The sequence below is a fragment of the Phyllobates terribilis genome, unplaced genomic scaffold (assembly GCF_046119375.1).
Source record: "Phyllobates terribilis strain yellow unplaced genomic scaffold, ASM4611937v1 Scaffold_5__5_contigs__length_657084704, whole genome shotgun sequence".
NCBI classification, from domain to species: Eukaryota; Metazoa; Chordata; class Amphibia; order Anura; family Dendrobatidae; genus Phyllobates; species Phyllobates terribilis.
This window is the reverse complement of record NW_027362765.1, coordinates 626,598,343-626,624,123: the sequence shown is the minus strand read 5'-3', so window position 1 is coordinate 626,624,123 and position 25,781 is coordinate 626,598,343. Positions and strand designations below refer to the sequence as shown.

The 25,781-nt window shown below is 46.9% G+C and overlaps 2 protein-coding genes across 4 annotated transcripts in view; one reads left to right on the top strand and one right to left on the bottom strand.

The window, feature by feature from the left end:
* The window catches only part of SMTNL1 (smoothelin like 1), a 236,646-nt gene that overhangs the window by 53,110 nt on the left and 157,755 nt on the right, over positions 1 to 25,781 (top strand). The window lies entirely within an intron of this gene.
* The window catches only part of TIMM10 (translocase of inner mitochondrial membrane 10), a 159,778-nt gene that overhangs the window by 120,105 nt on the left and 13,892 nt on the right, over positions 1 to 25,781 (bottom strand). The window lies entirely within an intron of this gene.

Genomic DNA, 25,781 nt, shown 5'->3' with positions numbered 1-25,781 from the left:
CCCTATATAAACCTAGGGCTGAGGCAGGGTTAGTGAGTAGAGAAGAAGTAGAGACAGAGAAGAGAAGCAGCATAGGAAGAAACAACAGGAGCTCTGTGGGAGCAGTACTACAAAGAGTCAGGGGCTGGCAGCTGCAGAGCTCGCCCTGACTGAGAAGCTATCACCGGACCCGGAGTCCGAGGCTGTGGGGACTAACTCCTATCCAGCAGCAGAAACCGCCCGGCAGGGGATTTCAGGTCCTCTGGCCAAGAAACCCGAAGGCACGGTCACACGCGTGGGACCAGCACCGCCGTCGTGGAGCGGAAGCTACTAGAAGGCCCCGAGTCACCGGCCATACGGGTGAGCACCACACGGTACACTCAGGGACGTGGGCTACTTATACCCGCCTCTAGCAAGGTAGCCAGAAGAGTACAGTTAGTTTGGGAGGCCTACAACTCCGCCTGGCCAGGGGAGATCCCATCTGCTCAAGGACTGACCAGGCCCCAATCGCTAGCCAGTACTCCGGGAGGGTCTATCTTTGTCACCAGTAAAGACCCTGAACTACACCGTACCGTCTCCGAGTGGTTCCTGCTACCCCCATCATCCACGTCGGCTGCCCTGAGGCCATACCCCTCCCATTGGGGGTGATACTATCACGCTGCACAATCCTACCACCGGCCTCAGCGGTCTGCCCTGCAGCGGCAGCTCCTTCGCTGCATTCAACGGGTGGCGTAGTCGTACAACATCTACCGCTAATACAGCGCCACTTAGTCTGACTCCCTGGGCACGGACCGGGTCACCGCCACGAGACTACAACCCTCAACAGATCCGGCTCCGGGTAAGCTCCCGCGTGCGCAACGCTGCGCGACACAGGCCCAGGGGTGCGTCAACTTTTGGCGTAGTCGGCAGGATTTCGTGCCCGCAACCACCGGGTACTGCGTGCCTGAAAAAGACTGTTCAAACTTACCTGTGGTGAAGATTCCCGCCATCCGGCGCCATCTTCCGCTTCCTTCCCGCCATCGGTGGAGTTTTCCCGCCATCCGGCGCCATCTTCAGCCTTCTTCCCGCCATACGTGGAGTTTTCCCGCCATTGGACGCCATCTTGAGGACGCCGCGCGGGAAGAAGAGGGGCGTGGACTCCGAAAGCGCGCGAGAACTGAAGCCCCGCCTCACGTCCGGACGTTGCGTAAGGTCCTGGAAGGAGCCCAGCAGACGCCGACGTTACAGGAGCGCGACGGAAGGTCCTCAACCCTGACGATTCACTGCGGAGCCGCGGCCTACGGAAGAGGATCATCGCAAGGTAGGCCACGGTCCACTAGGGGGGAGAAGGATGCCGGATACGGAGGAGAGCTTCACCGCTTCAACCCCCGCCAGCGCCACCGGTGTTGCGGTCATGCCTTTCACCATGCCCTATATCCCGGGGGCAGCCTGACTACCCCAGTACTCAGGGGAGTCACATACCCTGCATGACTTTAGAGAAAAGCTGGATAGCCTCTTCCAGGTGTACCCCCTCACAGAGGAGCAAAAAGTGAGCATCCTGGTGGCCCAATTAACCGGGGCAGCCCAAAGGGAGGTAAAGTCCTGGCCACCTGGGAGGAGGACTGTCGCAGAGATACTAACCCAGCTAACCGAGGAGGAGCTGCAGTACTACCAATACGAGGAAAGCCAAGAGGACCCGGACGGGTCTGAGGACTACCCTCAGGAAGGAGCACAAAGAGGACATAGCTACTGAAGGGAAGTAGCGTGAATAAAGAGCTGTAAATAGTTACCCGTAAGGGTACAAGGACTGCTGCTAATCAAAATATGGTCCCCGTTGGGATTAGTGAATTGTTCCCCATGTGCCCCTATCTTAAACCAGGCTGAGGACTGTGAGCAGCCATTCCTTATCCCCACTGACCGAGGACTGAGAGCGGTCGTTCTTTCCCTCTACCTGGCCGAGGACTGAGAGCGGCCATATCCTGTAAATAATTATGTGTTTCTAGTAATTTATGGGAGTCTTTGGTGGATTTACCGGGAATCCTGTGTACATGGTTGGAGCGTAACCTAGGAATGGACTAAAGACTGTTAAGGACTCGGGGCAGGACAGACCCCTACCTGGTTACGTCTCCCTGTTTTGGTGAAATGGACACCTTGCTTTTCTTCAAAAACTGCACCCGGTTGCGGACACGCCGTAACCATCTTTATGTGTTTTTCTTATTGTATTATTATTGTTTATACCTTGTTATGTTTTTCTAAAAATATGTTTAGTCCCGGAGTACTAAATTTCACTAGGGGGGAATGTGGCACCCCAGGGGTCTGGTTTCCACAGTAACGGCAATGTTATGTCTGAGAGCAGGTGGGAGGTCTCTTGGTCAGGGATCCTGTGCATGCCACACCTCCTGCCCAGTCCTGGGAGGGGAAGAACTTCCCCTATATAAACCTAGGGCTGAGGCAGGGTTAGTGAGTAGAGAAGAAGTAGAGACAGAGAAGAGAAGCAGCATAGGAAGAAACAACAGGAGCTCTGTGGGAGCAGTACTACAAAGAGTCAGGGGCTGGCAGCTGCAGAGCTCGCCCTGACTGAGAAGCTATCACCGGACCCGGAGTCCGAGGCTGTGGGGACTAACTCCTATCCAGCAGCAGAAACCGCCCGGCAGGGGATTTCAGGTCCTCTGGCCAAGAAACCCGAAGGCACGGTCACACGCGTGGGACCAGCACCGCCGTCGTGGAGCGGAAGCTACTAGAAGGCCCCGAGTCACCGGCCATACGGGTGAGCACCACACGGTACACTCAGGGACGTGGGCTACTTATACCCGCCTCTAGCAAGGTAGCCAGAAGAGTACAGTTAGTTTGGGAGGCCTACAACTCCGCCTGGCCAGGGGAGATCCCATCTGCTCAAGGACTGACCAGGCCCCAATCGCTAGCCAGTACTCCGGGAGGGTCTATCTTTGTCACCAGTAAAGACCCTGAACTACACCGTACCGTCTCCGAGTGGTTCCTGCTACCCCCATCATCCACGTCGGCTGCCCTGAGGCCATACCCCTCCCGTTGGGGGTGATACTATCACGCTGCACAATCCTACCACCGGCCTCAGCGGTCTGCCCTGCAGCGGCAGCTCCTTCGCTGCATTCAACGGGTGGCGTAGTCGTACAACATCTACCGCTAATACAGCGCCACTTAGTCTGACTCCCTGGGCACGGACCGGGTCACCGCCACGAGACTACAACCCTCAACAGATCCGGCTCCGGGTAAGCTCCCGCGTGCGCAACGCTGCGCGACACAGGCCCAGGGGTGCGTCAAATACAAGGAGAGAACAACGGAAAGGACACCATTGTAGGCATTTACTACAGGCCACCTGGGCAAGCTGAAGATATGGATGAACTCTTTATGTATCAAATGACCAAGTTCTCAAAAAAATATGACGTAGTGGTCATGGGAGATTTCAACTATCCAGACATTTGTTGGGAATCTCTCTCAAGTAAAACTAACAGGTCAAGCAAATTCTTATCCTCTCTTGCTGACAACTTTATCTTCCAAAAGGTAGGGGAGAAAACAAGGGGATCTGCTACTTTGGATCTAATCCTTATAAACAAGGAGGAAATGGTTGAGGAGGTAAAAGTGGCTGGGACCCTAGGAGGCAGCGATCATGCTATTATAGAATTTTGGATAACTAGAGGAGGAAGACATGTGAAGACTCAAACTTCAAGGTTAGATTTTAGAAAGGCAGATTTTAAGAGACTCAGAAAGAGAATAGGAGGGATCCAATGGCTGGATGTCCTTAAGGACAAAAATGTCCAGGAAGGATGGGAAATTTTTAAAAATGAGATTCTCAAAGCACAATCGTTAACAATCCCGAAAAGTAGGAAGAATGGGAAGGATTTAAGGAAACCAGGATGGATGAACACAGAACTTAAACACATGCTAAAAAGAAAGAAAGAAATGTTTATTAAATGGAAAGAGGGAGGCATATCTAAAGAAGATTATAATGCAGTCTGCAGATCCTGCAGGGCATGTATCAGGTTAGCTAAAGCTGACAATGAATTAAGGCTTGCAAGAGATGTCAAAAGCAATAAAAAAGGATTTTGGGGGTATGTCAAAAGTAAAAGAAAAGTCAAAGATGCTATAGGATTTTTACAGGATGAAAATGGAGAAATGGTAAGAGAGGATGTTGAGAAGGCCAAACTTTTTAATTCCTATTTTGCATCTGTTTTCTCTCAGAAAGAAAATGTAACATCAACTGATCTTCACTGTCCTTTTAAAGGAATAGAAGAATCCAAGTTATCTGTAAACAGAAAGATTGTGAGGGAATATTTAGCTAACATAAATGAGTTCAAGTCTCCAGGTCCAGATGAATTACACCCCAGAGTACTGAAGGAGATCGTAGAAGAAATTTTAGAACCACTCTCCATAATCTTTGAAAATTCTTGGAGAACAGGAGAAGTCCCAGAAGACTGGAGAAGAGCAAATGTTGTTCCTATCTTCAAAAAGGGGAAGAAGGTGGACCCAGGGAACTATAGGCCGGTGAGTCTGACTTCTATACCAGGAAAGATCTTTGAACAAATTATTAAACAACATGTATGTAAGTACCTGGATAAGAATGAAGTGATTAACCAGAGTCAGCATGGGTTTATAACTAACAAGTCATGTCAGACTAACTTAATTTCCTTCTATGACAGAATCACTGACTGGGTGGATCAGGGAAATGCTGTAGATATAGTATATCTTGACTTCAGCAAAGCATTTGACAAAGTATCTCACACCATCCTTATTGAAAAAATGACCAAGTATGCAATGGACCAGGCAACTGTTAGGTGGATTCATAACTGGCTTAGTGATCGGACTCAAAGGGTGATTGTAAATGGCTTCACATCCAGCTGGATGAATGTCTCAAGTGGGGTACCACAGGGCTCCGTCCTGGGACCTGTATTGTTCAACATCTTTATCAATGATTTAGATGAAGGAATTGAGGGTAAACTGATTAAATTTGCTGATGACACAAAGCTAGGAGGGATAGCTAATACTAGAGAAGAGAGAGAGAGGATTCAAAAAGACCTAAATAAACTGGAGCAGTGGGCAGCAACCAACAGAATGGTTTTTAACAGGGAAAAATGCAAAGTACTACATCTGGGCAATAAAAATGAAAAAAGCATATACAGAATGGGAGGAATAGAGCTAAGCAACAGTACATGTGAAAAAGACTTAGGTATACTAATAGATCATAGACTGAACATGAGTCAACAGTGTGATGCAGCAGCAAAAAAGGCAAATACAATTCTGGGATGTATTAACAGAAGCATACAGTCTAGATCACGTGAAGTCATTATTGGTCTTTACTCCTCTTTGGTCAGACCTCATCTGGAATCCTGTGTACAGTTTTGGGCACCACATTTAAAAAAAGACATAGACAAACTGGAGCAAGTTCAGAGAAGAGCGACCAGAATGGTGACTGGTCTGCAAACCATGTCCTATGAGGAACGGTTGCAGGATTTGGGAATGTTTAGCTTGCAAAAAAGAAGACTGAGAGGAGACTTAATAGCTGTCTACAAATATGTCAAGGGCTGTCACATTGTAGAAGGATCATCTTTATTCTCATTTGCACAAGGAAAGACTAGAAGCAATGGGATGAAACTAAATGTGAGGAGACACAGATTAGATATTAGAAAAAACTTTTTGACAGTTAGGGTGATTAATGAGTGGAACAGGCTGCCACGAGAGGTGGTGAGTTCCCCTTCAATGGACGTCTTCAAACAGAGGCTGGACAGACATCTGTCTGAGATGATTTAGTGAATCCTGCTTTGAGCAGGGGGTTGGACCAGATGACCCAGGAGGTCCCTTCCAACTCTACCATTCTATGATTCTATGATTCTATGATCTTTTGTAATTCTCTTCCTGGAGAATTCTCACCTGGATCTGAGGATGTGGCAGTCGTCCTGCCACGGATCTGCTCTGCCAAGATTTCCATTTGTCTTTGCTGCAGTTGGATCTGCTGCATCAGAAGTTTATTTGTTTCCTGCTGCTGCTCCCGTTGCTGCTGCAGCTGTTCCCGATGCTGCTGCTGCATGCTCTGCTCGCTCTGCTGGTACTGCTGCTGGAACTGCGCCTGCTGAGCCTGCTGCTGCTGAAGTTGCTGCTGGTGCTGTGCTTGTTGTACCTGCTGTGTCTGCAACAGATGTTTAAGCAGGTCCTCAATTTTGTCCGGCGACACATGCTGGCTTATGGCCGACTTCACCGAGGACATATACCTCTTTTTTTAGCAGTCACACTGCCGCTTGGGATCTGTGCCTGTGCTTCTAGCACCAATTGTAGGGATTTGTACTCACTGAGCCGCGTTGGAGGTAGGCACAGGTGCACACAGTGATGCAGTCCACGGGTTCAAACAAACTGGTGATTTATTTAGTGTCCATACACCAGTGAGGAAACAAAAGTAACAGCCTTTTCCTGGCACAAAAAGGAATAACAGAACAAAGCTCAAAATAACAAGTCCATGCAGCACGGCCTCAGCCGTTTAAACAAGGTGCTTTTCTCTGCCTCCTGCAGAGTCTAAGCAGCTCATGCAAGGTCTGCTCACCTTGCCAAACAAACACAGACAGGCTGAGACAGGCGCAGCTGTCTTAAATCAGCCTTCCAAGACCTGGACTGGAGGTAAGTGAGCAGCTGTCCCCCCCCCCCAGCTCTTTCAGCTGCTCGTGAAACCCGGCCCTGTAATCTGGGCCCAGTAAATTCCTCTCAGCACTATGTGTGCTGGAGCCTGCTTCTCCGGGTCCTACATCACCGAAGCTTGGCACTTCGGGGACACATACCTCCCGTCCACGAGCTGTCCGGCAGCCACCTTACATAACATACTCCGATCCCCCTTCTATTAATAACAATTTACCTAAGCAACAACGCATTGCCCTGGAAAATCTTTGTTCACGGACAGTTATTATAATAAAAATGTCTGATAAGGGGGGTTTGGTAGTGGTTTTAGATGATAAAGATTATGTTTCTTCAATAGAACAAATGCTTTCAGACAATGAAACGTAAACTCTTCTTAAATGTGATCCAACCAGTTATTTTTCAGATGCCTGTAACTCTGTTATCCAAGAAGGTATTTCTTTGGCCATTTTTTAAAAAAAACAGATGTTGATAATCCCAATTAAGTAATTCATCATTCCCATTCTGCATGCATTGTGTAGCATCGGCGTCTCTGCCTCCTGCCGGGCAGAGACACCGTTCCCCTCACCACCGCGGTCCCTGTTTGGCGTCTTCCTGCTCCCCTGCTGCTGCTGTGGCGCGCACTGTGCGCAGCTTCCCGGGCACTATGCTTAAAGGAGCCACGCGCGCCGTTCTAAAGAGTCCCCGGCCAATGGCCGGAGGACTTCCCCTTTATAAGGCACCTCCTCCAAAATGGAGGTGCCTGTGCAAGGTTGTTGTTTGTATGCTAACACTTTCCTCAGCCCTCAGGTCTCGCTGCCTGTCAGTCCTGCCCGCCAGTCTGATAGTCAGTCCAGCCCGCTAGCCTGTCTAACAGTTATGCCCGCCAGTCTGTCTAACAGCCATGCCCGCCAGTCTGCTTACCTGGAGCACCTGCCAGTTACCTTCCATGTCCGCCAGCCTGCCTACCTGGAGCACCTGCAAGTTACCTGCCGTGTCCGCCAGCCGGTCTACCTGGAGCACCTGCCAGTTACCTGCCGTGCCCGCCAGCCTGCCAACCCGGAGCACCTGCCAAGTAACCTGCCATGCCCACCAGCTTGCCTACCCGGAGCACATGTCTGGCTATCAGCCATACCTGCCTGCTTATCTACCAGGACCACCCGCCAGCCTTCCTGCCGTGCTCATCCGCTGTACCGGTCAGCTCCTGTCATCTGACCCGTGGGAATCACCTGCTCTCACACAAGGTCGGTCCCAGAGTGGCACCTGGTTCACCTGCCTGGGTCCTCCCTGGTTCACGGAGTCGATTAAGCCGCCGTGTGACCTGGGTCAGTCCGAGTAGACACTTAGTCACGCCCCTCTGGTCCCTCCTTGCACCGAAGCACAGAGGTTCGACCACCTGGACACGCAACACATTGCCAAAAACGCATAAAAACATTCTCCCTCCCCCAATGCGTCCTAACGTTTCAGGGATTGATTCGCTAGGGGAACGTCTTGGACAGTGGCTGGACACAGCATTGCAACCATTAATTAAACGTATTCCGGGTTATTTGAAAGACTCTAAAGATGTACTCAATATGTTTCATGATGTTTTTTGGAAATCTGAATGGTCCTGGCTTACCTGCGATGTGATCGCTCTGTATACACATTGTATTTCTATTCATGCTGTTGATTTCAATCTCAACAAATACAGCTCTTAAACTGCTGATTTACAAAATTAGATCAAATCAGTTTTGATATTTTTGCTTACTCACAATTATTTATTTAATTAGAATTTTTTTTTTACAAAATTGTTGGAAGACCATTTCCAGTGACTACCTCTTGAAGCTCATCAAGAGAATGCCAAGAGTGTGCAAAGCAGTCATCAAAGCAAAAGGTGGCTACTTTGAAGAACCTAGAATATAAGACATATTTTCAGTTGTTTCACACTTTTTTGTTAAGTATATAATTCTACATGTGTTAATTCATAGTTTTGATGCCTTCAGTGTGAATGTACAATTTCCATAGTCATGAAAATACAGAAAAATCTTTAAATGAGAAGGTGTGTCCAAACTTTTGGTCTGTACTGTATATATCTTTAGTATCAATAATCCTATTTTCAATTGTATCAAATGGTACTCTAGATATTGTGACAAAGTCATTGACAGAGTTATGTACGGGAGATATGTTTCACTGAGGCTATTAGCCTGTGATGAAATGGCAGCAGGGAGACCCCGCAGAATCTCGCTGTTGCCACCACTTATGATGGATCCACATCGCGCCACCCGCCTGACATCACAGTTACGTCAGACGGAGCACGTGGTACGGATCTGCCTTCTGCACCTACGTGACATTCTGCACCCCCTCGAGGATGCGTAAGGTCAGATTGGTACAGTTCTGCACAGACACCCCCTGTCCACATGGGTACAGGAAGGCACCAGGGAGTGAAAAGAGGAGGCCTACTCAGTCACTGATGTGGCACCACACTCGCTGACACCCCCTGACTGGCTGACACCCCCTGACTGGCTGAGGGGCTCTTTCACTAGCTCCAGTGAAGCAGAGCCTAGTCGGTCTGGGAGAGCTGCCACCAGTTTCTATTAGATATAACAGACTTATATCAGGCAAGAAACCCACCCGGTAGCGTGTTCGTTGGACCAAACAACAGACGTGAGGTTTGTAGATTGTGATAAAAGAACAGCCCAAGGTTAAATTATATATTTAATCGCCTTAGGGGCACACTAAACAATATTCTATATACATAAGGGTTATACATACACAGTGGTCAGAGTTACAAATACAATAGCCGGGGTACAAAAGGTATAAAGCAGCTATTAAGAGTCAGTTACTGGTTGTATGGAAGATCTGGCTGTCGGAAGAAGGGCTGCCACATGGTAGGGCTGCGGGCCTTCTCTTTGTTGTTGCAGGACTTTTTCCACACGACTTGATGTCACGACCTCCCCAGGAAAAGACAATGGACCTGGGATGGCAGGATCTTTTAATCTCTCTGGGTCACTCCCCTTACAGCCCCCGAACTGCACCTAGATCTCCACCTCTGGCGTCTCTTAGCTAACAATCTCCCAAAACTAAAATGGGCCATACATCCTTACTGGACGGTCCTAGGGAGCCGGTTCTGGTGTCATCGGATCCAGCCGGGCCTCTGCTACGCGTGGATACCAAACACCGGGGCCCTAGGGGCCCCACAAGCCTGTGCCAAGTATCTCCCTTTCCTTACGAGCTGGTCTATGTTTAAAGCTAGGTTTACATTTCCCATCCCCTTAGGTTCCTGAAAATCTGGTTGGTTTATCACTGACGTGAATCGTATCTCCATAACTCAGTGTTGAATTATCGTATTTTACACAAAGAGCACATGGCTTGGGGTAAGGGCCTGCCTGCAGTAGCTTCATGGCTGCTGCAGGTGGGGGCTTTTGTCACTCACTGTGTCTCTCAGCCCCCTCCCCTCTGTATGAGCTGCAGTGGTGTCGGATTTGCATATGTAGAGCTCTTTGAAACCGGCTTGGCAGTGCACAGTGATCGACAGGGGATTACCTTGTATTCTTCAAACCGCCATTTTAGAAGGGCTGGTTTTGTGTGAATGGCAGCTCACAGAAAAGTACAAAAATTCAAATAAAAACACAGAAAAAAACAGCCTTACCAACACCAGGTCAGATTACCAAAGCAAAAGCAGGACGCGACAGACCCCCATGATAAAGGAAGGGGCCGCACAGGTGCAAAATACTGATGGAACAGCAACCACCTGCATGAATTGGCAGATATGTGAGTGGCTGTGCAGTATTATCAATGCACACAAATGCAGCTTATATAGTACGCCAGACACACAGATAAGTGTGGTGCACTGTGTCTGGCATACAGCCTATTAATGACGCCCATAATTTTAAATTGAGCATGCTGCCCGGCACCACACAGGACAGACCCCCCAATATACCCACCCAACGATCAGTATTTCGCACCTGTGTGGCCCCCGACTTTATCATGAGGGTCGGCTGCGGCCTGCTTGTGCTTTGGTAATCTGACCTGGTGTTGGTAAGGCTGATTTTTTTCTGTGATGTTTTTTTGTGTGAATGGCCAATGTGCAGGTGGGAGGCCATTCACCATATCTCCACCCTAGTGTGTTGTCTGGGCTATAAATAGCCAGCATTTTGACTCAGGTGGGGTTCAGTATCTGGAGGCTAGCTCCAGAGAGAGGAGCTTGTGTTTTGGTGCTAATCTGAACTGTGTGGTATTGCTAATCCTGAGTGGCCGGAACCCGGCTGGTACAAGGACTATGCTGGACATTTTCTTATTTTGTTTTGCCGTTAAGCCAGATGGGCTGTGTTTATGTTTGTGAACTCTACATTGGTTTATGCTATTTAATACACCAACAGAAAATTTAAAGAGTGTTCAGTATCTACCTCAATGTGCAGCCTAGGGAGCAGATCTGCCACAATATATAGATGATTTATTGCTCGTCTGGGGAGATCAAGTATCTTTGATTCCATCTTTCATTAATTATTTAAATGACAATCAATTTAATTTGAAATTCACCTCAGCAAATCATCATAATACCATTTGTTTTTTGGATTTCTGCCGAACAGGTACCCCAGGAACTTCTATAAGCAGGGTCGGACTGGCCTGGCGGGATACCGGGGAAATCCCCAGTGGGCCCTTGCTGCAGAGGAGAGGGGGAAGAAGAGGAGTAAAAAAAAAGCCTGCGGTTTTCAGGGGCACAGGCCCTTTAAAAGCGCATGCAGAGTGTATGCAGGAACGCACTCACACGGCATTCATTACCTGAACCGCCGCGGCACACGTCCCGCCTGAAACTGAGTGGCCAACGTATGATGTCATCGTCATGCGCCTGCTGCAAAGTGCGCACGAAAGTCAGCCGCCGGCCTCTGCTACGAGCGCGCTGTATCTCAGCAGACGAGGACACCGCACAGCTCTGGTAGCTGAAAAAGGTAAGCGGAATCTTTTTTTTTTTCCTGTGTGTGGGTGCATGCTGGACACATGGGTGGGGCCTGGATGAATACATGGGGGGAACAGGCTGGACACATGGGGGGAGCAGACGGGACACATGGGGGGAGCAGATGGGACACATGGGGGGAGCAGCCTGGACATATGGGGCCTGGATGGATATATGGGGTGGGCAGGCTGGACACATGGGGCCTGGATGGCTATATGGGGGGGCTGGCTGGACACATGGGGCCTGGGTGTCTATATGGGGAGGGCAGGCTGGACACATGGGCCTGGATGGCTATATAGGGAGGCAGGCTGGATACATGGGGCCAGGATGTAAATATAGGGGGGGGGACACATGGGGGGCCAGGAAGGAAATAAGGGGGAGCAGGTTGGACACATGCAGGCCTGGATGGATATATGGGAAGGAGCCAGGAAGGAAATATGGGGGGGCAGACTGGACACATAGGGGGAAGGATGGATATATGGGGGCGCAGACTGGACACATGGGAGCCTGGAAGGATATATGGGGGGGCAGGCTGAACACATGGTGGCCTGGATGGATATATTGGGGGGCAGGCTGGACATTTGGGAGCCTGGATGGATATATTGGGGGGGCAGGCTGGACACGTGGGAGCCTGGATGGATATATTGGGGGTCAGGCTGGACACATGGGGGCCTGGATGGATATATTGGGGGGGCAGGCTGGACACATGGGGGCCTGGATGGATATATTATGGGGGCAGGCTGGACACATGGGGGTCTGGATAGATATATTGGGGGGAGCAGGCTGGACAAATGGGGCTAGAATGGATATATGGGGGTGCAGGCTGGATACATGGGGGCTAAGATGGATATATGGGGGGTGCAAGCTGGACACATGGGGGTCAAGATGGATATATGGGGGGCAGGCTGGACACATGGAGGCCAGGATTGTTATATTGGGGGCAGGCTGGACACATGGGGGCCAGGATGGGTATATTGGGGAGCAGGATGGATATATGGGGGGCAGGATGGATATATGAAGGGGGGCAGGTTTCACACATGGGGGCCAGGATGGATATATTTGGGGGGCAGGTTGGACACATGTGGGCTAGGATGGATATATTGAGGGGCAGGCTGGACACATAGGGGCCAGGATAAATATATGGAAGGGGCAGACTGGACATATGGGGGTCAGGACAAATATATGGAGGAGCCAGACTGGACATATGGGGGCCAGAAGGGATATATGTGGGGGTTGGGCAGGATGGATATATGTGGGAGGGGGGCAGGATGGATATAAGGGTGAAAAGGCAAAGCTGGACACTTGGGGGTGCCAGGCTGGACAAGGGACTTAATTATTGTTTGGGGGCCAGATTAAGGAACATACATTATTAGCTTATGGTGGCGAGTGGGAAACATTATTACTTTTGGGTCCAATTAGGGACTTGATTACTTCTGTAATATAATTTTCTTTTTAGGAAACTGTTTTCCATGGGGGGGATAAAAGGGGGGTCCTGTTACTGTTCAGAGCGGCACTATGTCACTTTTTTCTTCAACTGGTGTAGTGTAGAAGTTGGGGAAAAAGTGGGAATGTGCTCTAGAAGAGATCAGTTATTGATAACTGTGTGTAATTTTCTGCAGAGATGGGTACTGACTGGAAGAAGTAATGGCGGTCTGTGCCAGATGAAGAAGAAGAAGAGCGAAGACGAAGGACTTCACCTAGAGATGTCACTGGTGAGTCAGTGTATTACATGGACACTTACACTATACACTATATAGTATATACAGATCCTGTGTATGTCACTGGTTACCACTGTATTACCTATACACTATATACAAAGGTCCTGTGTATAATGTCACTGTATTACCTGTACACTGTTAGTATTGTGGTTTGTATTCATGATCAGTATTGTAGTATTTGGTCACTATGTGGTGGTAATATGTGGTCTGGTCATAGTGTGGCAGTATTTGTTCCTTGTATGTGGTATTATTCGGTCACTATGTGGTGGTAATATGTGATCTGGACATGGTGTGGCGGTATTGGTTCCTTTTGTATGTGGTATTATTGGTGTTTGTATAGTGGATTGTGTTGTTTATGGTGGTCTTTTTTTCTCACTGATATTAACTAGGAGAAGATTATTTCCATTAGGCCACAGCCCCACTATCAGTATTTGGTCACTATTTTTTCTCACGAGTGGGAACCAAAACCAGGAGTGGGTGATAAATGCAGAATTGGTGACTTGTTTCGATTCTACCTTTTTCTCTGATTGTTTCTTACCTGGTTTTGGCTCCCACTCCTGAGAAAAAATACTGACCGAATACTGACCAAATACTGATAGTGGGGCTGTGGCCTTAGAAATTAAACACTTGGACCAGAGCAGCAGAGATGCATTTACAAGAGTTCTCTGGTGAAAACAAGTAATCACCTCCCCACAGGATAAGTGATAAGTTATTGATTGGCGGGGGTCTGACTGCTGGGACCTGCATCGATTGGCAGGATATGGAGTTTTTATCCCCATTAGACTGGACCGGCATGTGCATCTTGACCACTGATCCATTCATTACCTCAGTGGCTGTGAGCGCTCCTCTTTTTTAGAAGCCCCAGTAAGGTGGCTTATGGTCGCGTAGTCGATGGGAGGTATGTATCACAGAGATGGCTGGTCTCTGTGATGTAACCTGGTGTATTTTCTCTAGTGCACGCATGCACTAAGAGGACTAATTTGGTGCACCTGGGACAGAGTTACGGGTAGCTGTGAAGAGTTGGGCAGGTCTAGCTACCCATATACCTCACCTCTGGGTGTGGTTAACAGCCTATATAATAGAGGCTGTTGTTTGTCACATGGTCTGTGTGTTTGGAGGGAGAAGCCCTCCTGTGTGTGGTTGGCTCTAGACCAAGCCAGGATACTGGACGCTACCCCAGCCTGTGTGCCCACAGGACTGACTAAGCAGAGACCTGCTAAGGACACTTTACTTTGTTTGCCTGAACTAAAGGCTTTTTGTTTTCTTTTTCTTGCTTGTTAGTTTATGAAGCAATAAAAAGACATGGACTCTTAAAGGAACATGCTCCCTGTTTTCCTTCCATCGCACCCAAGTGAGTAAAACCCCTACACCCCCAAGAGAATGAATGAGGCCGCAATCAGACTTACCACCTGCAGCTCCATTTTAAAATGGGGATAAGTGTCCTGTCAGGAATAAAACTTCCCCATTCTTCCGATAGGTGCGTTTTCCAATGGTCGGATCAAAACGATCAATAAGTGATCACCGATCCTGTGGAGCCCATGGATCGGTGATAACTTGTTTTAACCAAAGAACCCCTTTAATGCAAACTACCGTAATTGTACATCCCAGTTATAGTGTCGCACAGTAGATGTGCAGGAGCCGCCTGTGTTTTAAAGCCGACGCTCCTCTATAACAGGGATAACGGCTAACAGGTATTTGTATATAGCTGTAGGGTGGGCCCTTAGAGTCATTTCCCCCTATGGGCCCCAGACACCCCAGTCAGACCCTGCCTATAAGTAGTTGTACCTTTAGAAAAAAATCTGCTGGAAATACCATATTACATTCATGCAGTTTTCACCCCCCACATACCTTTAAATCAATACCCCTAGGTGACATTATTAGAGACAAAAGTAACTGTAATGACACATCAACATATTGCAAAGAAGTACAATCTATTAAACAACGCTTGAATAGGAGGAGTTATCCAAACTGGACCCTAAAACGCGCTCTAGATACGAACTGACACTAAACCTAGGGAGGATTTCATATTTCCCAACAAACAAATCCGCATTATTTCTACACAAAAATCTACCTTGGTTCTTACAACATACAATTCCTACTTTAAGTCCTTTTCAGACATAGTGCATTGTCATCTCAGTATATTGAGAAATGATGACACTATGGATATTATTCTGAAAGATGGCATAAGGATAGTTTCTAGACGTGCTCCTATGATAGGTAATTCTTTATCACCAAGCTTATATCGTGCCAATCCAACACCCCATCTTCACCATTGGTTGTCTATGACTGGATATTTCAAATGTGGTCGATTACCATGTAAAACCTGTTCTCATTCCCCCAAAAAAACGCAACTTTTTCAAATGCTGACAACCCCAATACATTCAAGATTAACATTTTCCTTAATTGCAATTCCAATAGTTTGTATAATGGAATGTTTAGCATGTGATCTTAAATATGTTGGATCTACCACGAGGAAATTAAAAAATAGAATAAGGGGATTGATATTACTCAACCTACTAACCGCAACATATCCAATGTCTCAAATCATTTTATCAGATTTCATGAAAGACAAACCACATAATGTGTGTTTTATGCGATAGAACATGTCCAAGAACATATAACAGGTGGTAACGGAGAGAAGCTGCTACGTGACAAAGAAGCTTTCTGGATTTACATGCTGGGCACACGAGTCCCAGAGGGTCTTAATTTAAAAAGGGAAATTATGTTATATTATTGACTTTTTCATACTTACAAATAGTCTTTTATAGTGAATTATCAGGTTTAATTTTGTATCATTCAAGTTTTTTATCTGTTTTTGCATTCATTGTTTTTAAATAGGTTTGTTCCCCTGCAGCCTAATTGTTCTATTATGCTAATGACTGTGTGCAACTACATTTATTTTTCTTCTTGGCTTTTCTTTTGTAAACGGAGTCTAAGATTTGTGTTCTATGTGTGTCCAGTTCTAATCCCTCGCACCACCACTCTCCAACTATTTTCACAATACCTATGTCTCAACAGCTATTTTTTTCTTTTAATGTCATTAATAAAGACTCAAACATTTTATATTAACAAAGCTGGATCTCCTTTTTACTAATAAGCTTGGTGAAGTGAGTCCTGCTGTAAGGCTGCACATATTTCCGGTGTAAGTACTGCAGCAATCCTGGAGCTTACTCGTGGGCTAAGTAAATAAGGTTGGGGTAAGGAGAAAAGCTGGAACCTGGAAAGCAGCAAAAGTCAGGGAGAGGCAAGAATAAAGTCACAAAGCAGAGAATTAACCACAGTGGTGTCACTCAGGGAATAAACTAAGAGCCACAGAGCTCTGTGAACCTTGGAGACTGTTACAACACAGTAAAGTGCTACCTTTTTTTTCCTGGAGCATCATAAAGGCCCTAACAAATTTAGCAATGGTCCTGGTTGCTAAAGCAATTAAAGGGGTTTTCCTATGAACAAACTACATTTTAATTAATAGATCTTGGTATAAAAATAAGTTCCACAATTGGATGTGCTAAAGTTTTTTTTCCTGTGCTGAGATAATCTGCTGTGGGCTGTATTGGGATGTGGGCTTTATAATGGCTGTGTCTGACCGTGCAGGAACATGGTCTGATCATCCTACATCTCCTGGGCAGGGGGGGAAGCAAAAGGGTATACAGACATTACAGCAGGGGATCACAGCTGATTCTTTCTTGGAGGTAAAACAGGCAGGGACCTATTTTACCTTGCATCAGCTGTGATCACCTGCTGTAATGTCTGTATACTCTTTTGCTTCCTCTCCTGCCCAGGAGCTGTGGTATGATCAGACCATGTTCCTGTACGGTCAGACACAGCCATTACACAGGGGAACATTTATAAGATTATCTCAGCGCAGGAACATTTTATTAAACACATCCAATTGTGGAAGTTATTATTATTCAAAGATCTATTGATTCAAATTAACTTTGTTAGTGGGAAAACTTTAAAGCTGTTTTCTGAGATCCAAATATTGATGGATTATTGATGGCCGTTGCTAACATACAATTCCCCAGGGGTAGTTTCTGGGGTATTCCTGTGTAAAGTCCACACAACCCTGCAGGGTTAAGATGAAGAACATTTGTTGCATTTTGCTCTGTATATAGACCCCTATGAGATTACTCTGGCTGATGTTTATGATATGAATACAGAACTATTTTCTGCCAATATAAGATTTTTTAGATTAGAGATTCACCGCACACTCCGGGCTTGGGTGCTGAACAGTTTATTAATTCTCTGTGACAAGCAGAGTTCAAAGGTGCAAAAACATTTTGTGCTTGAATGTGACCAGATATAAATAACATTTCGACCCTTGCGGGTCTTTTTCAAAGCGTCATTTGAATGTAGAGTAGAATGGGGAATTCAATGGAACCAAGTCCAAGGATAAGAGGTTTTTGGCAAGAGGCTGGTCAAAATGCAAATCAGGGGAACAGAGGGTTGCTTATTTTCACAGCGTCAGGGTGCTCCCATGCCCTGGGGTCCCTGTCCATGTGGCCTCCTGCCAAATATCTCTTATCCTTGGACTTGGTTCCATTGAATTCCCCTTTCTACACTACATTCAAAAAAGACCCACAAGCGTCGAAACATTATTTATATCTAGTCACATTCAAGCACAAAATGTTTTTGCACCTTTGAATTCTTCTGTCACTGAGAATTAATAAACTGTTCATCACCCAAGCCCAGAGTGTGCGGTGAATCACTAATTTATTAATCTGTGGGTACCATACCCCGTTCCCCCAGCACCTCGCCCATCAGTTGTGTGCACGCCAATCCCTTTACCTACAATACAAGATTTTTTAGGCACTCCAGAAATCACAGCCCTGTCAAAAATCTTGCCTCCTTCTGTTGTTTGCTGCACCTTCTGTCCAAGACTTGACTTGGTTGTCACCTTGATGTGATCCACAGCGATACGCGTGGAGTTTGTCTTCTGATATTTGGGCTATGCCCTCTTTATTTCCTTCCATCTCTCTTTACACCTACTGAGTACCATACCTACTTATCCCTAGTACTATGGTGATGCTTACATTCATGGTTCTCCCATGTGCAATTTTATTGCAATGCTTTTGGTTATTGTTCTGATTCTTTTTGAACACATGTGATCCATGTAGCTTTTGTTTGCACCACTATGACATTGATCCACCATAGACATTTTGGTAGTCATGCTTCTCTTTTTTATGCATTTATTACTGGTCCTAATTTGGTTGTATTACTCTTATATAGCTCATGTCTTGATTATTGTTAATGATTAGCATATGCCCCTTTGTTTTACTGCATGCTATGATTGCCATGCTTGTTTTTTTCACATTTTAAAGGTTTGTATGGCTTTGTACTGTTTTTATGTTAATAAATGTTGATATTGTTTAGGTGTGCTCATCACAATTGTATTTCTTTACTTGATTGCAATGTTCCTTTATGGTACATGATGTAGCATCTTGCTGTCTAATATAGGCTGTGGACCTGTTTTTTTTCTACAGAGATGTGGTTGTAGTCTCTGTAGTGCCCCTCTGTCTCCACATCACCAAAATATGTGGCAGCTGTATCTGCCTTTGTGCCACAGCCCTGGCATCACACTATGCAGACCCCAAGTCTGACTGACCAAGCTCTTCGATCTGCAATCTGACTGCAGGCATGCTATAGTGCTGAGCCAGGAGGAAGTGGCATGCACATTGAACTTCTGCCTATGTGCCACTATCTTCTGCCTATGTGTCACTATCTTCTGCCTATGTGTCACTATCAAAATCCTGAGATACATAAAGTATTCGTTAAATGGAATGATAGATACTGTTGAAAGTACATCCACTGTTGCTAATTGACAAAGGTGAAAAAAGGTTGAACTTTTCCAGCTGATGGATAAACCTGAAAAAAAACAATTATTTATGATACCCAACACAATAGAAATATATTCCGTTGTATTGGACAGAAACAACAGCGTATCGACAGCATACAGAGACATTTTTTCCTCCACCGTTTTTGAGCCCTCAAGGTCTTGAAGAAGGCTGAATTAACAAAGCGAGGGGCTCTGCCCATAGGAAGGGCCACACCTCACTGTAAAATGCTTTAACAGCCTCTAAGGACAGCATGAATGGCTGTCTGTCCCTCAACACTGCTACGTATCATGGTACAGTCTCCTTATATTAATGTCAATAGATTTATTGGGAATAAATCCAGTTTTCCTCATGAATCAATGAAGACATCAATTAGGGAGGCATGTCTTTAGACACTTTGGCCCCTAACCATTAAAACCAGTGATGTTCATGCAAGTCTTGATGAGAGGGCATGTTGGAGTCAGAGGTGCCTGATTAATTAAGAGACATGTTGCCACAAAGGACTGGAGTAAGATTTCTGACCTAAGGTACACCACTGCCCGTCATGAACTAGATGAGCTGTGGAACCACACCCCTGTTCCACACCCGTCTCTCCCAATTTCCATCTATTTTGGCCGCTACTGGCATTAAAGTCAGAAAATTTTTGCACAACTTTTCAAATTGACTTATGTCATAATTCTGGCGTAATTTTCTCTGATGAACTGGGGCCTATGTTTTATAAATTCTTTACTACATTCCATCAATACTTATTATAAAAAAAAATGAAAGTTTGTGGTCTGTATCTGCGCTGCCAACTGATGAAATGACATCAAATGCAAGAGATAATGTAAAAAAAGTTTCTTTTATGTTTCTACGTGTTTCAAAGTGTAACCCACTTCTTCTTCAATAGAAAAAATCATATGTGTAGCGCCGGCGTCTCTGCCTCCTACCCTCATTACCTGGCAGAGACGCCAATCCCCTTACAGCCGCGACCCTCAGCCAGAGAGCCCCGCTCCGGCATCCTCTCTCCCGGCTGGCACAGCCCGGGGTGCGCACACGGCACGCAGATCCCCAAGCACTGTGCTTAGGGTGCACGCGCTCCCCTCCTCTTACAGGGACCACGCGCACACTGTCCTAAAGTGTCCCCGGCCAATGGCCGGAGAACTCTGGCTATTAAAGGCACCTCCTCCAATATGACTGTGGGGGAATGAGGCCTCCTCCAAGGCTGTGGGGGCCATAATACATTATATATGAACCGGACAAACTGCTGGACCGTGAATGAGGTGCAGGCGGACATGTTATGGTGAATTGAGAAAGATGTGGTGTGGTGTGAAACAAACACAGCAGGCATGTCTGCTTCCATTACGGCTGACAGGCTCTCACTTAGCCTGACCGGAGCGGGTAAAGAACCAGAGGTTCTGCGGTGGGAGACCTGTGTGACAATGCTTAGCAAGGTAACAGAGGAGGAGGAAGAACCAGCAGATGTGGTTGATCACAGTGAGCTTGCCAGAGTAACCCATGTTGATTGTGCATGTGAAGGTTCACGCATGCAAATTATGGCACGTTTTCCCTCTACTGAGTTTTTAATCACAAAGTTTGCAGATAATGTGAGTTGGCTCATCCCTTGCGGTGTCAATAAAGGCCTAGGCTAGGCAACCCTTGCGAGCTGCAGACCCACGACTGGTGCTGGCCACTGCCACAGTTGTGGGTAAGGATGCAGTGCTCATCGCGGTTGAATCACTCTGTGTCTGCACCGTAGGAAGCAATGTAACCTCCTCGTCTTCCTCCTCCACCTCCTTAGTTGATCTACTCAGCTGCATGCATCTGGGTTCACACCAAGTGGGATACACAACCTCATCATCATCCAATGTGTTATCCCATTCCTCACCCTGAGAGTCACGCTCCTCCTCTTCTTTCCCTGAGAGCAAAGTACAGTCCGCGTGACCCTCAGATATCTGAGTCTCATCAGGATCACCTCCCCTTCCCCAGGGGTTACCATCTGGTGACGAGGGTCAGGAAGCTGCTCGGACCCTACTTCTCTTTTTTTCCCCTGCATGGAGAACAATATTTGCCCCAAAGAATTTTAAGCTGAGATGTAGCCCGCTTTATATACCAATTTTGAGTTTATCATGTCATGTGTACTCGTGTATGGAGAACAATATCTGCCCCAAAGAATTTTAAGCTGAGATGTAGCCTGTTTTATATACCACGGTAGTAAGAAAACCAATTTTGAGTTTATCATGTCTGTGTACCCCTGTGTGGAGAACAATATCTGCACCAAAAAATTAGTATAAATATTATAATGGGGACCGACACCTTTTCCACTACAGCCAACCCAGCAGATGGAGACCCAACCAGGTGTGTTCACATTTCCAGCAGCAGCAGCAGACACATGACTTGTTTATCTTGATGAAAGTTAGGCGGTCTACAATTTCCGAGGACAGTCGTCTGTGCTTAACCATCAGGACACCACCAGCAGCGCTGAAGACACGTTTTCTGAGAGAACGCTGGCTGCTGGGCATGATAAAACCTCCAAGGCGACCTCAGGCCACTCATCTATTTTTGAAGAACGAAATGTCAAAGGGTCCAAACCCTCCCTGATGGTATTGATATTGAGTTCTAGATACTCCTGCACCATCCTCTCCAGTTGTTCACCACGTGTCAGACTTCTACTCTGTTGTGCTGGTGCAGAGGCTAGTCTAAAAAATGTGTGAAAGGACTCACAAAAATTGCTGTTCTGACACATACACTGCTGCTGCTAATATTTTGGAATTGACGTGCCAGAGGTCGGAAGTGTAGAGCTGCGATGCACACTATGTGCCTCACTGCTGTCTCGGGGAAAACCTGTCTAAAGTTGTGTAAAAGCTTGTTTTGATAGTCCAGCATTCACGGGTTCCTTTCCAGGGTGGGAAGCATCTGGCAAAATGTACTCTTATAACGTGGATCTAACAGAGTGGCAACCCAGTAGTCAGCACTATTTCAAATCATAACTATACAAGGTTCATGTTGCAGCAAGAAGGCACTCATATGTCGGGCTCTTCCACGAGGTCCAAGACCATGCTGTGTTGGTGGCTGGGTAACTCTGATGCTTGTTTCCTCCGTCTCCTCCCACCATCCACGAACAACAGAGAGGGGATGATTATCCTCTTCATCTTCTGACAGTTGCTAACCCATCACTTCTTCCTCCTCCATTTGTTCCTCAGCAGTGATGAGCGATCACTAAAATGCTCGGGTACTCGTTGCTCGGGTCGAGCAAATTGGAATGCTCGAGTGCTTGGTCCGAGTAACGAGCCCAACGTAAGTCTATGGGAAACTCGAGCATTTTTCCGGCGCCCCCACCCCCCCGAGCGGTCTGCAGAGGGCCTGAAAATTGCCCAAATCGATGGGAACAGTGCTCAAATGACATGGGAACAGCATGGGGAAGACCCCTGGAAGCATCTCTGACTCCGAGGTCACTGCTGTCAACAACGTTGTCAGAGGCATTATGGCACTTTTACGGACTCATGATAAAACATACAAAAACGAAACCAAAATGGATTTTCCTGGGAAAAATGTTAAGGAACATCCTTTCCAGGGTAATGACTTGCATATAAGGCAAAATAAATAACCAAAAACAAAAATGAGCCTCCACACCTTGGGCTATGTTCACATGTAGCGTTTTTGATGCGTTTTTGCACTTTTGCATTGCTTTCAACAAAGACAAATGTATTCACCGGGAAATGTCATTTTAACAGTTTACTACCTTATCTGGCCATGTGGTGTGTGAGACACCATCAGACACATCCATTTATGAAGGGGGGACTCTGAAAGTTACAAACACTATTTTTATAGGGCCATCAGGATGCCCTTATTATTCTTAAAGGGCCACCAGTTGGCTATGCTTTGTTGTTCCCATTATTAAAGAGTGAGTCTCCTATACTGTTATTGCGTATGCAGTGACTGCAAGGGCTGCCAAAAATTTGGACGCACCCCAATATCCCTTTGAAGAGACATAGAGGAGGGTCTCAGTAAAAAAATTGTTCCCATTATAAAGGAGTAGGTCTCCTATAGTGGTAATGCCCATGCTGTGACTGCAAGGTCTGCCAAAATTTGGGAAAAACCCCAATACCAATTTAAATACACATAGAGCTGGGCCACAGTAATGACATGTTCCCATTAGAAAGGAGCGGGTCTGCTATACAGTTATAGAGTATGCAGTGAGTCCAACAGCTGCCAATATTTAGGAAATACCCCAATAACAATTTAAAGACATGTAGAGCTGGGCCACAGTAACAACATGCTCCTATTAGAAAGGAGTGGGTCTCCCATACTGTTTGCTTATGCAGTGAATGCAACATCTGCCAAAAATTGGAGGAACTCCAATGTCCCTTGCAAGAGACATAGAGGTCGAAGGGCCTCTTGAAAAAAATGTTACCATTTTTAGGAAGTGGGTCTCCCATACTGTTTGCCTATGCGGTGAATGCAACGGCTGCCATAAATTTGGAGGAACTCCAATGCCCCTTGCAAGAGACGTAGATATGGTAGATATTGTGGTGATATTGTGGTGGAGGGTGAGGATGAGGAGAAGGAGGAGGACAAGAGCAAATAAATAAAATCAGGAAGCTTATACTCATGTCTGGGTTTGAAGACAGAGGTGCATGCGAATATAGTTAGACTTCCAAAAAAAAGACACTATATTTGAGTTTATGCTACGCTGCTATCATTCGGTGGTATTGAGAAGTCTGGCCCAATCCAGCCCCTGTTCATTTTTATAAGATTCAGCCTGTCAGCATTTTCAGTTGACAGGCGGATGCGCCTATCGATTATAATTCCACCAGCGACACTAAAAACCCGCTCTGACAAAACGCTAGCGGCAGGGCAGGCCGGACCTCCAAGGCAGAGCCAGTTCATGCTTTGTGTCCAGCTTGGATACCCAATAATTGTAAGGCACAGAGGAATCACGGAGGACGTTGGTACGGTTGGCAAGGTACTCTCTCAGCATTTTCTGAAACTTCTCCCTCTTTGGGAGAGTACCCCGCGCCTCAGGACCTGTGCGATGGGAGGGTCTGAGAAAACTGTCCCAGAACTTTGACAGTGTTTCCCTGCCTCTGCTGGATTGCATTTGTGTCTCTCTCACCTGTATTCCTTGGTTGTCCAATGAACTGTGACTTCTGCTGCCAACGTTTTCAGACGGGAATTTTTTTTAATAATTCCGCAACAAGGGCCTTCTTGTACTGCCTCATTTTATTAGGCCTGTCCGCCATGGGAATAAGAGACAGAAAGTTCTCCTTGTAGCATGGGTCTAGAAGTGTCACCAACCAGTAATGACTGTCACCCAAAATTTGGACAACGCGAGGGTCACGAGAAAGACAGCGTAACATAAACTCAGCCATGTGTGCCAGACTGCAAAGAGGCAAGACTTCCGTGTCTTCACCAAGAGGATGACTGACCATGCTCTTCTCCTCATTCTCATCCTCCTCCTCTTCCTCCCTGTCTTCAGGCCATCCACACTGAATAGACGGTATGACAGTTGCGCAGGTAGTACTTTCTATAGTGCAGGAAACTAGCTCCTGTTCTTACTCCTCCTCTTCCTCATTGTCACCCAATACATGTTGGAATGAGATGAGGCTGAGCTGTGTGGAATTACCATGTTGGTTCTTTGCTCCATCTCATTGTGCTCCGCCTGCAATGCATCCTTTTTGATTGTGAGCAGAGAGCGCTTCAGAAGACAGAGAAGTGGGATGGTGACTCTAATTATGGCGTCATCGCCACTCACCATCTTGGTGGACTCCTCAAAGTTTTGGAGTATGGTACAGATGTCTGACATCCATGTCCACTCCTGAGGTCTTGTGTGGAGTCTGATCTGAATATCGACGGCCGTGTTGATGCTGGAAGCGGCGGAAGCTGCAGCTGACTTTCTAAAATGGGCACACATGTGGTATACTTTGACAAGCAGATGCAGCAGATCTGGGTAGGTTTTAAGAAACCGCTGAATCATGAGGTTAAGCACATGGGCCAGGCATGGTATGTGTGTGAGCTCGCCTCGCTTCAGAGCCACCACCAGGTTCCGGCCATTGTCACACACGACCATGCCTGGATGTAGGTTCAGCGGTCTCAGCCACAGATCTACCTGCTCTTTCAGAGCAGTCCACAACTCTTCAGTGGTGTGCGGTTTGTCACCTAAGCATATTAGCTTCAGCACAGTCCGTTGCTGCTTGGCCGAGGCCGTGCTGCACTGCTCCCAGCTTCTGATTGATGTGCTCATTTCGGGGATGGAGGCTGAAGAGGAGGAGGTGCAGGAGCTGTAGAATGTGGGGGCAACCCTGATTGACTCAGGGCCCGCAATCCTTAGCGTCGAAACGATGTGTTCCATCCCAAGGTCCGACTGGGTCCCGGCTTCCGCTATATTAAACCAGCGTGCCATCAGTGAGATGTACCGTCCCTGCCCACAAGCACTTGTCCTTGTGTCCGTGGTTAGGTGGACTTTCCCAGTAACTGCGTTGTTGAGGGCACGGCTAATGTTGTGGGACACGTGCTTGCGTAATGCAGGGACGGCATGCCGGGAGAAATAGTGGTGGTTGGGGACCGAGTACCGAGGGACGGCCACCGCCATCATGTTGCAGAAAACTTCCGTCTCCATGAGCCTAAAAGGCAACATTTCGAGCGCAAGCAGTCATGAAATGTGTGAATTTAGTAGTGTGGCCTGTGGGGCGTTGGCTGCGTATTTGTGCTTGCGTTCCAAGGACTTGGGTA